Here is a 16,390-nt window from a genome sequence, read left to right as displayed (position 1 = left end):
GACCAGTTCACCATCTCTTCACATGCTCTGCCAGGGTCTTGTCTGGCACGTTGCCCACCTGATGAGTATAGATACTTGGCACCAGTCAATTTGTTCTCAGCCTTTGGAATCGTCACCAAAATATCTGAGACAAGAGTAGCAGTAACATCTAACAACTTGTTACTCTTCTATATGTATCGTCCGTAACAAAATTGCCTTATTTTACTGAGTACAACTCTAAGACTAGCCATATTTAAACCTTGGGAAAATGAGAGTTTGGAGAAAATGAAACAAATAAAGAAGAGAATATAATGTGTATTCTTGAGGTCCTCACACACTAGTGGAGATTATAGTAGAAACTTTTTGGAATGATCTATCCATTCCACTGGCCTGACGTCCCAGTTCTTTGGAAGCTCACCCCCACTCCCCTTGATGGACCTCAACAGCCATGTTTGTAAGGTAATGCCACTCGTTAGCCATGTCCCACTGGACCCATAGCTGACATCTTCAAGATAGGCCAATTATATTACTCTCCTGGGAATTAAGAATTAGACTGAAAATCACGTCAGACTCTGTATCTGGAAGGGTAGGCATTTTCTACCTTGTACAATAGAGAAGAAGACAAAGTCATTCTGCAGAGAAAGAGAGAGAAAGGGGTAGACATACAAAGATAAACAGAAATAAGGGGCAGAGAGAGAGTCTGTGGACCTGATTCCTAGTACCTTCCAATTGGTCGGCTCTATCCCTGCCCTTGGGGTTATGAGACTGTCTGCATCCCTATACAAATTTTCTTTTTTGTTCTCTTTTTGTTTAAGTTAACTAGAATTAGTTTCTCTTTCTGCAATCCTAAATATCCTAAGAAATAAATAGAAACAATGCATACATAAAAGGGAGTTGAGAACAAGGCAACAGCATATAGGTAAATGCAGTTCATTTGCAAAGGCACCACAGAGACTTAGTATTTGATGTAATCCTCAGAAGATGAGTAGAATTGCTATGAGAAGAATGGGAAATATTCCAGGTAGAGAAAATGGTATGAGCAAAGGCAAGGAGGTGGAGATATTAAACATTTAACTGAGGGCCCTAATGTGTCAAGAGGAGTTGCTAGAAGGAAAATTAGATAAATAGGTAAGGGTCAGATTTTAGAGAATCTTGAAAGCCATACAAAAGAAGCTGAGAAATTCTTGAAGACTTTTTATCTGGGGTAACATCATAGGATCTGTGCTATCAAAGCTAATTATTAGAATAGTGCTTTGGACAAATTAGAAGGTACAGAAACTGGATACAGGGAAAGCAGATACAAAGTGATTGCAATAATGTGAGAAAGGGTAACGAGGGGCCACTCTGGGACAGTGGACATTGGAATGGGAAGGGCGAAAGGCCAGTCTGACATTTTCGTGCTGAAATCAGAGTAGGGAGTGATGGTTCCATGGCAAAAACAAACCCAGATCTAAAGAGTGCTAAATATGACCATGTCCTCACTCATTTAATGGGTAGCTACTGCCCTAGTCCACTGCCAGTGGATGAGATGGATATATACAGAGGCAGACACATGCTGTTTCCCAACTAGCAGCATCTTCCCCCCTGCTTTGAGTATTAGCACTCCAGTTTCCTTTGAGAAAGTGGGTCAGGAACTCCCCTAAATACGTATGGCTCCATGTCACTGCAAAACTTCTGACGTGAGGCAGGCATCAGTGTCTCTGTGACGTCTTTGTCACGGGAAGAGATAAATAATATATATAATAGAGAGAGATAAATAAGATAGTATCAGACTCTGTAGCTCTCAATGCTAGGATTAGAGAGCCAGGCTTATAAGACACCCACCCCAGACTCACCTACTGTGTGATTCCCACCCCAAATCAGACGTGCTTGGTGGGAAGGAGGTTCTGTGGGTATCAAACACCTGCCATAACATTAGTCTTTCAAAGACCTCTCTTCCTACACTTGGCCCTGAACAGAGTCTATGATGTTAGACTTCCTAGGATTGAACGTTGGCTCTCCCACTTACCAACTGTGCAACCTTGGGCAAGGTAATTAACCTCATCACAACTCCTTTTCATCTGTTAAGTGGGGATGACAATAGTCATCCCTGATAAGGATGGTGTGAAGACTAAAGACCTTAAGCCTCACAAAGTGCTTAGGACAGTGTCAGGTGCATAGGGAGGTCTCAAAAATGCTAGCTGATACTATCAGAAGCACTTGAACATGTTAGCTAGTTATTGTCCTAAAGAGTCCCTCAGGGAACTTCCCTGGTGGCACAGTGGTTAATAATCTGCCTACCATGAACCGGGGAGCTTCAAGATGGCAGAGGAATAAGACGTGGAGATCTCCTTCCTTCCCACAGATACACCAGAAATACATCTACATGTGGAACGACTCCTCCAGAACACCTACTGAATGCTGGCAGAAGACCTTAGACCTCCCAAAAGGCAAGAAACTCCCCACGTACCTGGGTAGGGCCAAAGAAAAAAGAAAAAACAGAGACAAAAGAATAGGGACAGGACGTGCATCTCTGGGAAGGAGTTGTGAAGGAGGAAAGGTTTCCACACACTAGGAAGCCCCTTCGCGGGCGGAGACTGCGGGTGGTGGAGGGGGGAAGCCTCAGAGCCGCGGAGGAGAGCGCAGCAACAGGGGCGCAGAGGGCAGAGCGGAGAGATTCCCACACAGAGGATCGGTGCCGACCGGCACTCACCAGCCCGAGAGGCTTGTCTGCTCACCCGCCGGGGTGGGCGGGGCTGGGAGCTGAGGCTCGGGCTTCGGTCGGAACGCAGGGAGAGGACTGGGGTTGGTGGTGTGAACACAGCCTGAAGCGGCTAGTGCGCCACAGCTAGCCGGGAGGGAGTCTGGGAAAAAGTCTGGAGCTGCCGAAGAGGCAAGAGACCATTGTTTCAGGGTGCACGAGGAGAGGGGATTCAGAGCACCGCCTAAATGAGCTCCAGAGATGGGCGTGAGCCGTGGTTATCAGCGCAGACCCCAGAGACGGGCATGAGACGCTAAGGCTGCTGCTGCCGCCACCAAGAAGCCTGTGTGCGAGCACAGGTCACTCTCCACACCTCCCCTCCCAGGAGCCTGTGCAGCCCGCCACTGCCAGGGTGAGCCAGAGCCCCCGAATCAGCTGCTCCTTTAACCCCGTCCTGTCTCAACAAAGAACCAATGCCCTCAGGCGACCTACACGCAGAGGCGGGTCCAAATCCAAACCTGAGCCCCAGTAGCTGTGCCAACAAAGAAGAGAAAGGGAAATCTCTCCCAGCAGCCTCAGGAGCAGGAGATGAAATCTACACAATCAACCTGATGTACCTGCATCTGTGGAATACCTGAAGAGACAACGAATCATCCCAAAAATGAGGCGATGGACTTTGGGAGCAACTCTAGACTTGGGGTTTGCATTCTGCACCGAATTTCTTCCTGGTTTTATGCTTATCTCAGTCTAGTATTTAGAGTTTATTATCATTGGTATATTTGTTTATTGATTTGGTTGCTCTCTTCCTTTTTTATTATATATATATATATTCTTTTTCTCTTTTTGTAAGTGTGTATGTGTATGCTTCTTTGTGTGATTTTCTCTGTATAGCTTTGCTTTTACAATTTGTCCTATGGTTCTGTCTGTTTTTTGTTTTGTTTTGTTTGTATAGTATTTAATGCTTGTTTTTTTGTATAGTATTTGTATTTGTATTGTTTGTATAGTATTTAATGCTTGTTATCATTGGTGGATTTATTTTTTCGTTTGGTTGCTCTCTTCTTTCTTTTTCTTTTTATTACTTTTTATGTTTTTAATTTTTTTTTATTTTAGTAACTATTTATTTACTGTTTTCTTTTCTTTCTTTCTTTCTTCCTTCCTTCCTCCCTCCCTCCCTCCCTCCCTCTCTCTCTCTCTCTCTCTCTCTTTCTCTCTTTCTTTCTTTCTTTTTCTCCCTTTTCTTCTGAACCGTGTGGCTGACAGGGTCTTAGTGCTCCAGCCAGGTGTCGGGCCTGACCCTCTGAGGTGGGAGAGCCGAGTTCAGGACATTGGTCCCCCAGACCTCCCGGCCCCATGTAATACCAAACAGCGAAAGCTCTCCCAGATATCTAAATCTCAATGCAAAGACTGAGCTTCACTCAACAACCAGCAAACTACAGTGCTGGACACCCTATGCCAAACAACTAGCAAGACAGGAACACAACCCACCCATTAGCAGAGAGGCTGCCTAAAATCATAATAATTTCACAGACACCCCAAAACACACCACCGGACTCAGTCCACCCACCAGAAAGACAAGATCCAGCCTCATCCACCAGAACACAGGCACTAGTCCCCTCCAACCAAGAAGCCTACATAACCCACTGAATTAAACTTACTCACAGAGGGCAGACACCAAAAACAAGGGGAACTACCAACGTGCAGCCTGCAAAAAGGAGACCCCAAACACGGTAAGTTAAACAAAATGAGAAGAAAGAGAAATACACAGCAAATGAAACAGCAAGGAAAAACCCATCAAACCAAAACAAATGAAAAGGAAATAGGCAGTCTACCTGAAAAAGAATTCAGAGTTATGATAGTAGAGATGATCCAAAATCTTGGAAATAGAATGGAGAAAATATAAGAAACGTTTAACAAGGACCTAGAAAAACTACAGAGCAAATAAACAATGATGAACAACACAGTAAATGAAACTAAAAATTCTCTAGAAGGAATCAATAGCAGAATAAATGAGGCAGAATAATGGATAAGTGACATGGAAGATAAAATAGTGGAAATAACTACCACAGAGCAGAATTAAAAAAAAAGAATGAAAAGAATCGAGGACAGTCTCAGAGGCTGCTGGGACAACACTAAACGCACCAACATTCGAATTATAGGTGTCCCAGAAGAAGAAGAGAAAAAGAAAGGGTCTGAGAAAATATTTGAAGAGATTATAGTTGAAAACTTCCCTAATATGAGAAAGGAAATATTCAATCAACTCCAGGAAGCTCAGAGAGTCCCATACAGGATAAATCCTAGCAGAAACATGCCAAGACACATATTAATCAAACTATCAAAAATTAAATACAGAGAAAATATATTAAACGCAGCAAGGGAAAAGCAACAAATGACATACAACGGAATCCCCATAAGGTTAACAGCTGATCTTTCAGCACACACTCTGCAAGACAGAAGGGAGTGGCAGGACATATTTAAAGTGATGAAAGGGAAAAACCTACAACCAAGATTACTCTACCCAGCAAGGATCTCATTCAGATTTGATGGAGAAATTAAAACCTTTACAGATGAGCAAAAGCTAAGAGAATTCAGAACCACCAAACCAGCTTTACAACAAATGCTAAAGGAACTTCTCTAGGCAAGAAACACAAGAGAAGGAAAAGACCTACAAAAGCTATCCCAAAACAATTGAGAAAATGGTAATAGGAACATACATATCGATAATTACCTTAAATGTAAATGGACTAAATGCTCCAACCAAAAGATATAGAATGCCTGAAAGGACACAAAAACAAGACCCATATATATGCTGTCTACAGGAGACCCACTTCACACCTAGGGACACATAAAGACTGAAAGTGATGGGATGGAAAAAGATATTCCATGCAAATGGAAATCAAAAAAAGATGGAGTAGCAATTCTTATATCAGAAAAAATAGATGTAAAATAAAGACTATTATAAGAGACAAAGAAGGACACTACATAATGGACAAGGGATCAATGCAAGAAGAAGATATAACAGTTGTAAATATTTATGCACCTAACACAGGAGCACCTCAATACATAAGGCAAATGCTAACAGCCATAAAAGTGAAAATCGACAGTAACACAATAACAGTAGAGGACTTTAATACTCCACTTTCACCAATGAACAGATCATCCAAAATGAAAATAAATAAGGACACAAAGGCTTTAAATGACGTGGTAAACAAGATGGATTTAATTGATATTTATAGGACATTCCATCCATACAAAACAGAATACACTTTCTTCTCAAGTGCTCATGGAACATTCTCCAAGATAGATCATATCTCGGATCACAAATCAAACCTTGGTAAATTTAAGAAAATTGAAATTGTATCAAGTATCTTTTCCAACCACAACACTAGAACACTAGGTATCAATTATAGGAAAAAATCTGGAAAAAAATAAAAACACATGGTGGCTAAATAAGACCCTACTAAATAACCACAAGATTACTGAAGAAATCAAAGAGCAAATCAAAAAATACCTAGAAACAAATGACAATGAAAACATGACAACCCAAAACCTATGGGATGCAGCAAAAGCAGTTCTAAGAGGGAAGTTTATAGCAATACAATCTTACCTCAAGAAACAAGAAAGATCTCAAATAAACAACCTAACCTTACACCTAAGGCAATTAGAGAAAGAAGTACAAAAAAACTCCAATGTTAGCAGAAGGAAAGAAATCATAAAGATCAGATCAGAAATAAATGAAAAAGAAATGAAGGAAACAATAGCAAAGATCAATAAAACTAAAAGCTTGCTCTTTGAGAAGATAAAAAAATTTGATAAACCATTAGCTAGAGTCTTCAAGAAAAAAAGGGAGAAGACTCAAATCAGTAGAATTAGAAATGAAAAAAGAGAAGTAACAACAGACACTGCAGAAATACAAAGGGTCATGAGAGATTACTACAAGCAACTATATGCCAATAAAATGGACAACCTGGAAGAAATGGACAAATTCTTAGAAAAGCACAACCTTCGGAGACTGAACCAGGAAGAAATAGAAAATATAAACAGATCAATCACAGGCACTGAAATTGAAACTTTGATTAAAAACCTTCCAACAAACAAAAGCCCAGGACCAGAGGGCTTCACAGGTGAATTCTATCAAACATTTAGAGAAGGAAAACTCTTATGCTTCTCAAACTGTTCCAAAATATAGCAGAGGAAGGAACAGTCCCAACCTCATTCTACGAGGCCACCATTACCCTGATACCAAAACCAGACAAAGATGTCACAAAAAAAAAGAAAATACAGGTCAATATCACTGATGAACATAGATGCAAAAATCCTCAACAAAATACTAGCAAACAGAATCCAACAGCACATTAAAAGGATCATACACCAGGATCAAGTGGGATTTATCCCAGGAATGCAAGGATTCTTCAATATACGCAAATCAATCAATGTGATACACCATATTGACAAATTGAAGGAGAAAAAACATATGATCATCTCAATAGATGCAGAAGCAGCTTTCAACAGAATTAAACACGCATTTATGATAAAAACCGTCCAGAAAGTAGGCATAGAGGGAAGTTACCTCAACATAATAAAGGCTGTATATGTCAAACTCACAGCCAACATGGTCCTCAATGGTGAAAAACTGAAACCATTTCCACTAAGATCAGGAACAAGACAAGGTTCCCCACTATCCCCACTACCATTCAATATAGTTTGGAAAGTTTTACCAACAGCAATCAGAGAAGAAAAATAAATAAAAGGAATCCAAATAGGAAAAGAAGAAGTAAAACTGTCACTGTTTGCAGATCACAAGATACTACACATAGAGAATCCTAAACATGCTACCAGAAAACTACTAGAGCTAATCAATGAATTTGGTAAAGCAACAGGATACAAAATTAATGCACAGAAATCTCTTGCATTCCTATACATTAGTGATGAAAAATCTGAAAGAGAAATTAAGGAAACACTCCCATTTACCATTGCAACAAAAAGAATAAAATACCTCGGAATAAACCTACCTAAGGAGACAAAGACCTGTACTCAGAAAACTATAAGACACTGATGAAAGAAATTAAAGATGATACAAACAGATGGAGAGATATACCATGTTCTTGGATTGGGAGAATCAACATTGTGAAAATGACTGTATTACCCAAAGCAATCTACAGATTCAGTGCAATCCCTATCAAACTACCAATGGCATTTTTCACAGAACTAGAACAAAAAATTTCACAATCTGTATGGAAACACAAAAGACCCCGAATAGCCAAGCAATCTTGAAAAAGAAAAACGGAGCTGGAGGAATCAGACTTCCTGACTTCAGACTATACTACAAAGCTACAGTAATGAAGCCAGTAACGTACTGGCACAAAAACAGAAATATAGATGAATGGAACAGGATAGAAAGCCCAGGGATAAACTGACGCACATATGGTCACCTTATCTTTGATAAAGGAGGCAAGAGTATACAATGTAGAAAAGACAGCCTCTTCAATAAGTGGTGCTGGGAAAACTGGACAGCTACATGTAAAAGAATGAAAATAGAACACCCCCTAACACCATACACAAAAATAAACTCAAAATGGATTAAAGACCTAAATGTAAGGCCAGGGGCTTCACTGGTGGCGCAGTGGTTGGGAATCCACCTGCCAATGCAGGCGACATGGGTTCGAGCCCTGGTCCAGGAGGATCCCACATGCCGCGGAGCAACTGGACCCTTGCGCCACAACTACTGAGCCTGTGCTCTAGAGCCCGTGACCCACAGCTACTGAGACTGTTTGACACAATTACTGAAGCCTGTGCACCTAGAACCCATGCTCCACAACCAAGAGAAGACACCTTAATGAGAGGGCTGCTCACCGCAATGAAGAGTAGCCCCTGCTCGCTGCAACTAAAAAGAAAGCCTGCGCAGCAACGAAGACCCAAAGCAGCCAAAAATTAATTAATTAATTAAAATAAATAAATGTAAGGCCAGACACTATAAAACTTTTAGAGGAAAACACAGGCAGAACACTCTATGACATAAATCACAGCAAGATCCTTTTTGACCCACCTCCTAGGGAAATAAAACCAAAAATAAACGAATGGGACCTAATGAAACTTAAAAGCTTTTGCACAGCAAAGGAAACCATAAAAAAGACGAAAAGGCAACGCTCAGAATGGGAGATTTGCAAATGAAGCAACTGACAAAGGATTAATCTCCAAAATACACAAGCAGTTCATGCAACTCAATATCAAAAAACAAACAACCCAATCCAAAAATGGGCAGAAGACCTAAACAGACATTTCTCTAAAGAAGATGTACAGATTGCCAACAAACAAAGGATACTCAACATCACTAATTGTTAGAGAAATGCAAGTCAAAACTACAATGAGGTATCACCTCACACCGGTCAGAATGGCCATCATCAAAAAATCTACAAACAATACATGCTGGAGAGGGTGTGGAGAAAAGGGAACTCTCTTGCATTGTTGGTGGGAATGTAAATTGATACAGCCACTGTGGAGAGCAGTATGCAGGTTCCTTAAAAAACTAAAAATAGAAGTACCATACAACCCAGCAATCCCACTACTGGGCATATACCCTGAAAAATCAAAGTTCAAGAAGAGTCATGTACCACAATATTCTTTGCAGCACTATTTACAATAGCCAGGACATGGAAACAACCTAAATGTACATCGAAAGATAAATGGATAAAGACAATGTGGTACATATATACAATGGAAATATTACTCAGCCATAAAAAGAAACGAAATTGAGTTATTTGTAGTGAGGTAGATAGACCTAGAGACTGTCATACCGAGTGAAGTAAGTCAGAAAGAGAAAAACAAATACCGTATGCTAACACAAATATATGGAATCTAAAAAAAAAAAGGTTCTGAAGAACCTAGGGGCAGGACAGGCATAAAGATGCAGACATAGAGAATCGACTTGAGGACATGGGGAGAGGGAAGGGTAAGCTGAGACGAAGTGAGAGAGTGGAATGGACATGCATACAGTACCAAATGTAAAATAGATAGGTAGTGGGAAGCAGCCGCATAGCACAGGGAGATCAGCTCGGTGCTTTGTGTCTACCTAGAGGGGTGGGATAGGGAGGGTGGGAGGGAGACGCAAGAGGGAGGAGATATGGGGATATATGTATATGTATAGCTGATTCACTTTGTTACACAACAGAAACTAACACACCATTGTAAAGCAATTATACTCCAATAAGACATAAAAAAAGAAAAGAATCTGCCTACCAATGCAGGGTACACGGGTTCGATCCCTGGTCCTGGAAGATCCCACATGCCGTGGGACAGCTAAGCCCGTGAGCCACAACTACTGAGCCTGCACTGTAGAGCCCACGTGCCACAACTACTGAGCCTGTGTGCTGCAACAACTGAGCCCACGTGCTACAACTACTGAAGCCCTTGCGCTCTAGGGTCCATGCTGCGCAGCAAGAGAAGCCACCACAATGAGAAGCCCGCACACCACAACGAAGAGCAGCCCCCACTCGCTGCAACTAGAGAAAGCCCACACGCAGTAACAAAGACCCAACGCAGCCAAAAAAATAAATTAATTAAATTAAATTTTAAAAAAAGGGAAAAAGGAATGCCTCAGCCTCCCATTGCACAAAGTTGAGATAGTTGCATCTGGCACATTTTCTCTACATTTCTCATAAACAAGCCTGCCCACAAAGTAATTTTATGCGTCTACTTAAGGGTGTACTTTACAGCAAACTCATCCTGGTGGGCTTGTTCCAATGATGCAGCTAAATTTGCAGTCAGAAGTTTCACCAGGATTATACTAAGTTTCTATGGTGAATGAAGTCTTTGGTAATACCTGCCCCCAATTTTTTCATAATAAATAATACAGACCTTTGGGACTAAACCATGTACTTTGCCATCATTTGCAACATCTGCATCTCTTTTTTCTTTTAAGTAAAAATCGACTGTCTCAGGTTTGAATAATACATACCCCCATGCTGGCACTGCATCCCCCCTGCCTGCCAATCACCCATCACCAATCTTATCTGCCAAGTTCAGATGCAGCCTCAGACCTTCCTCAGCCCAGAGGAAGACAGCCACCGCGGCCCTTTAAAGATAATAGGAAATAAGATCCATTTGCCATTTAAGGTGATTTTGTGAGGATCTAAAACTTGTTACTCTGCCAACAGAATGGTGACTCTGTCTGCCCAATCACTTTTAATCAACCTTGCGGAATTTCCATAATACTAAGAATCAGTGCTGTCGCCATTTGCCAGGTAATTTGATTCTCAAAGGACTGGATATTGAGACAGCCACTCTAATGAACAAGTTAACCAGATGATTTCCTAGGGTCTCTAGGTTCTCCTAGGTCATGAGAAAGCCAAGAACTTGGACTTACACATCATAGTGCGAGGAGTTCATGGTAGAAGCCCTGGCTCCAAGTCCCAGGTCCAAAACTAATTTGCCGTGAAACACATGGACAATCATATTGTGCTATTGACCGACTTCTAGAGGGTTCTTGTAATGAGCGGGGTGATCATATTTGTGCACATGCTTTGAATAATCTCAAATGATCTGCTGCCACAATATAGATCTCCCAACACCCACAGAAATGCCTTTGGTAAGATATGCCTCAGGTAAAGGGCTGAAATAAGAGGCATCCACTCAAGTGCTGTCATTCATATGTAAATACAATGCTCACTAATGACTAAATGCCCCTTTTAAAGGACCTTGGGGATAAATTCCACTGTGAATTTAGTCCCAAAGAGAATTTATCATTGATCAAAATTTTGTAGGATTTCTTTTATCTTATGAGGAAAATTATGCAACTTTATTTCACTTTTTGGAGCCAAGATCCATGAAAAAAAAACTGTTAAATTAGCACATCCTAGGTGCCTGGGAACATCTATTCTTGTTGTTCCTTTCAAAGCATGAGTGCTACTGTTATTTTTAATTTGACTCTTCTATGTTAGATTCAAGTTTATATGAAAGCTCACATTCTTTCACAAGAAATAAGGATATATTTTTATTAAAGAATAAAAACTAAGGAGATATCCGTGATGAGTGATTGAAAATACTGCTGTCATCCCCCCTAGAGATCTTTCAGAAGAAAAAACACCTGTCCTGCAGTCATTTACCTACAGGGACTTTACCTAGAGGGATCTCTTTCAACACTCAGATTCTCTGATTTCATCTGCACCTGAGTCATTGTGGTAACTTTAAAATTACTCGGGACAAATAAGCCCAGTAGGGGCTTAAGACCACGGCCCAGGAGGCTGTCTAGCTAGATTCCAGCAGGTTCCCCAGTGGAAATTAGTGGGAAGGGCCCAAGGCCAGCTCATTGCCCATCCCTGGAGTTGAGGACAATTGGAGCAGGGGATCCCAGGGCCTACAGCAGCATTCTCTTCCTCCAGGGAACTGCTCTAAAGTTGTTTGGTAATAAAGTTAGGAAACATGTATTGTTCACCCACTGTGCTCTGTGCCAGCAACATGTGATAAGGAACGCAAATACAAATATAAGATGCAATTCCCAATCCCAGGAAATTCACGGTGTTGTGATGGGGAAAGAGGCAAGTGTTGATATAGCCACAGTGGAGGACACGGTGGATAAGAGATAGATGAGAAGCATAAATCAGTGCGAGGGGGTGAGATGAGAGGCAGAGAATGTTAACAGCCTGGGCTCATAGCCAGACCTCTATCTGGGCTCAAACACTTGCTCTACTGCTTGCAAAATGTGTGACCCTGGGCAAGTCACTTAACCTCTCTGTACCTCAGTTCCTTCATAAAGCCAGGTTAATGATAGTACCTACATCACTGGGCTGTTACGATGACTAAATGAGTTAACGCAGGTAAAGCACTTGGGGCAGTCTCAGACATGTAGTGCATGCTATGTTGGAGTGAAGGAGCAGCCCTTCCATCCTCTTTATAGGGGAGTCCCAAAGAGACAGAAAAGAAAGCTGGTGACCAGTGCAATATTCTTGTCAATCAAACCCTTGGTAAATCATCTAGTGATTTAGGAAGAAGACCCCTGGAGAAAGATTGCTCTTACCTCCAGAGACCAACCCCCTTAATCACGCCACTCAAGAGACCACCCCACAGTCACTGGGGCAACAACCTGGAATTAAATACTGAGCTTCATTAAAATGTCTTACTCCCCTTAAAATTAATTCAAACGATTCTAAGGAATTAAACTGAATCATTGAGTCTCTCTTTTGCTGATTCTGTGCAACGGCGAGCTTCTCCCCTTCACTTTTGGGATTCAGTTTCTGCTTAAAACTTTTGATAATCTAATAGTGTCACTGAGTAACTTTAATTTTGCTGCAAATAAAAGATGTGTCTCTCTATGTGGAGACACATCCTTGTGCCTCCAAATAGAACCTAGGGCAGAGAAGAGTTGGAAAGAAAACGTAGATGCAAATGGCAAATGTTTCTCCATCCATACTTTGCTTATGACCAGGCTCTTCCTTACACACAGAGAGGAGAGGTCAGAACTCCACAGGTGTTGTATGCAGAGAGTCTTGGGAGCCCTCTGACCTGGTCTGAAAAGAGATCTCAAGCTCTTAAATATCTGAACATAGCATCTAGTTGTTAAAAATAATGAACTCTCAGGATCAAAGATGATAGATGGATGGATAGAGAGAGAAAGAGAGAGAGATAATTGATAGGTGGATAGATCTAGAGAGATAGGGAGATAAATAGGAAACTAAGTAAATAAATAATGTCTCTTCTTCAGTGTCAAGAAATTTTCTTGTGCCCAAATATTTTCCCCAACCCAAGATCTACTGTGACTGAAATCTCACCTTTAACATGCTTTTCCGTTAAGCTGTGCCCTTTGCAGGCATTATTTAATAAATTCAAATAGTCTCCAGATTGCTAGCTCATTGTGTCTCTAACCCCTTGGCCTGAAAACAGGCATCAGATGCCCTCTCTCCTGACTAGAGGAACAAGGATGCTAGCAGATGAAGAGCCTGCAGAGAGTTATAAAGTGGACGGGCAGTGCCCAGAGACAAACTTTCTACCCTCACAGTTTTAGATGGTCCTAGATCCCTGCTTTGTCCAAATATCCTCCTCTGATTTAATAGCAAAGCCAGGAAAAGATTGAGCGTTCAGTCCTTGCTTCTAGCCTTATAACTGGAATTTCAGAAAAGTGGGGTGGGGGGGAGACATGCTTCAATTGGCAAGTCAGTCCTGGCTTGGTTAGCACACTTTTTAATTGCCAGAAGAAATAAATGGTAAATGGTTGAATTATAGTTGGTGGTGACATTGCTCTGAACTGCTCAGGCTGCAAGAAGAGAAGTGGGAATGAAAGTACCCAAAGGACAGCATTGTCATGGGCATTTCAAATGCAACACAGCCAGCCAAATCAATCACAGTAAAAAACTGGCTAAAGGCCACCCTCTAGTCAATCCTGGAAGAGAAAACTGTAGCGAATATGTTCCCTGAAAAACGGAAAATTGCAATTCACTTCCAAAGTAATCATTTCTCGCTCCTGCACAACTTTTTTATGCCTCTCTGAACTTCCTGGGTATATTCACAGCGCAAAACTTTCTTCCCATGTATGTGTTCATGATGAGTTTTATGTGCATTTGCAGAAGGTCACTGTAGCCCTCCCAGTCCTTATAAATTAAGTTTATTTGGAGATGAAAGGGATGCAGCAGAAGTAGTCCCTGCTGTGACTTAATGTTGTAAGAGTTTATTTCTTTGTTTCTCTTGGGAAGCTATATTGATGGGGCAGGCAGGAGGAAAAAAAGGTCAAAAGCCTCCCCAACTCCATGCCTGTTTCCACTCTCATTTTTAAAAAACAAGTGTATTCAAAAGTCTCCTTCCAGATGTACTCGGATCAAATGGGGACACTGGATAATTGAGAAGCAAGATTTCCATCTGCTCTATCAATTGAAAGGCAAAAAGTAGAATGTAAAAAAAAAATAAAATAAAATAAAAATAACACATTGAACCAATCCGCCCTTGCCTGTGAGCTCTGTGAATGGACGGGTAATTCAAGGGCTCCAGGAGCTGGGAGGAGCTGGGATCACTGAATGACAGACAACTGCAGCTCCAGCTCAGCCACACAGAGGGTCTGTGTTTTCCAAGGCTTGCTCCAGAGCCAGGACCACACCCTCCAATGCATTCCATTGGCTCTTACGTCTCCCGTGCCCCACCCTCATTGGCCGCCATACATTCGCCCATTTATTCAACTACCTCTGCCTTCGCTTATTAATTTCAATTTCACCATGACCCTGTGAAGCAGGTGCAGATAGGCAGGTCATTGTTGTCCTGAAATGTATTAAGTCCCACATTGCATTCATCTTCTCACATATGTCTGTTTTGTCTTTCAGGCTAAATTGGAAGCCTTTTCAAGAGCAGGAGCCTAGTCTTTCATTGCTCACGGTCTCCGGATTGGCTTCTAGTGGAGAGCCCTGCATATAACATCTAGAAGTACAATAAACCCAATTAGGAAAAAAAAAAAAAAAAGTTGGTATTATTTCATTTGTAAATATAGCGACGTGCCCAGTAAAGCAGAACTTTATCACATACGAACATACGCTTTTTTTTTTTTTTTTTTTTTTTGCGGTACGCGGGCCTCTCACTGTGTGGCCTCTCCCGTTGCGGAGCACAGGCTCCGGACGCGCAGGCTCAGCGGCCATGGCTCACGGGCCCAGCCGCTCCGCGGCATGTGGGATCCTCCCGGACCGGGGCACGAACCCGTGTCCCCTGCATCGGCAGGCGGACTCTCAACCATTGCGTCACCAGGCTTCAGGGAAGCCCTGCACATACGCTTTGAATCACTGGTAAGAAAACAGAATTTCTCAAGTCGCAGCCCTTCCTATTCCTAGAGTCAGAAACACCACCTCGGAGCAGACTGCTGCTCTGAGAAGAGGCAGCTGAGTGGCTTCCCTAAGTTACTTAGGTTAAGGCAAGTGCCCATCCATTCTGGAAGAATTACCTACCCAGATGCCTTTGTCTGGGCAAGGAGATCTGCAGATAGAGGTAGCATGGGTCAGTGCGTGCCCCTCCCTGGTGGATATCTGCATCTGCTCATTTTCCCCAGAGCCTTGGAGCCTTCTGATAGGAAAGGGAGTAGCACCAGGGCCCTGCCTGCTGTGGTTTAAAGTTATTGGACAGGTCCGTGGACTGAGGTAGCAGCTGGCAGGGAAGGACAACGGGGCTCCCTAGAAGAAATGGACCGCTAGGAGGAGTATTACTCAACTCAGATCTTGACCCTCGATAGGGAGGCCTGAGGCTGGCAGACTCCCTTTGGACCCGCCTCCTCCACAGAGGAAGAAACTTGTGCACAATGACTGCATGCAGTTTGTTATGGACTGAATTGTGCCCCTCAACCAAAATACATATGTTGAAGCTCGAGCCCCCTCTGTGACTGTCTCTGGAGACAGGATCATTAGGAAGTAGATAAGGTTAAATGAGATTATAAACGTAGAGTCCTAATCTGATAGGACTGCAGCCTTACAAGAGAACGGAGATCCCTCTCTGTGTGTCTGTCTGTCTGTCTCTCTCTCTCCATCACGTGAGGACACAGAGAGAAGGTAGCCATCTACAAGCCAGGAAGAGAGCTCTCACCAGGAACCAACCCTGCTGGACCTTGATCTGGGATTTCCAGCTTGGAGAGCTGTGAGAAAATAAATTTCTGTTGTTTAAACCACCCAATCTAAGGTATTCTGTTTGGCAGCCCAAGCTGACTAGTATATAGGCATTGTCATTCTTATTTAGTAGATTAGAAAACTGGACTCAGAAAGGCTAAGTAACTTGCTTAAG

General features: G+C 42.1%; 1 long non-coding RNA gene across 1 annotated transcript in view; it reads right to left on the bottom strand.

The window, feature by feature from the left end:
- Positions 1-16,390, bottom strand: part of LOC109549414 (uncharacterized) — a 145,951-nt gene that overhangs the window by 49,569 nt on the left and 79,992 nt on the right. The gene's annotated exons all lie outside the window — the stretch shown is intronic.

The sequence above is a fragment of the Tursiops truncatus genome, chromosome 7 (genome assembly GCF_011762595.2).
Source record: "Tursiops truncatus isolate mTurTru1 chromosome 7, mTurTru1.mat.Y, whole genome shotgun sequence".
NCBI classification, from domain to species: Eukaryota; Metazoa; Chordata; class Mammalia; order Artiodactyla; family Delphinidae; genus Tursiops; species Tursiops truncatus.
Note: the sequence above shows the minus strand (reverse complement) of the source record. Positions and strands in the feature narration are given on the sequence as shown.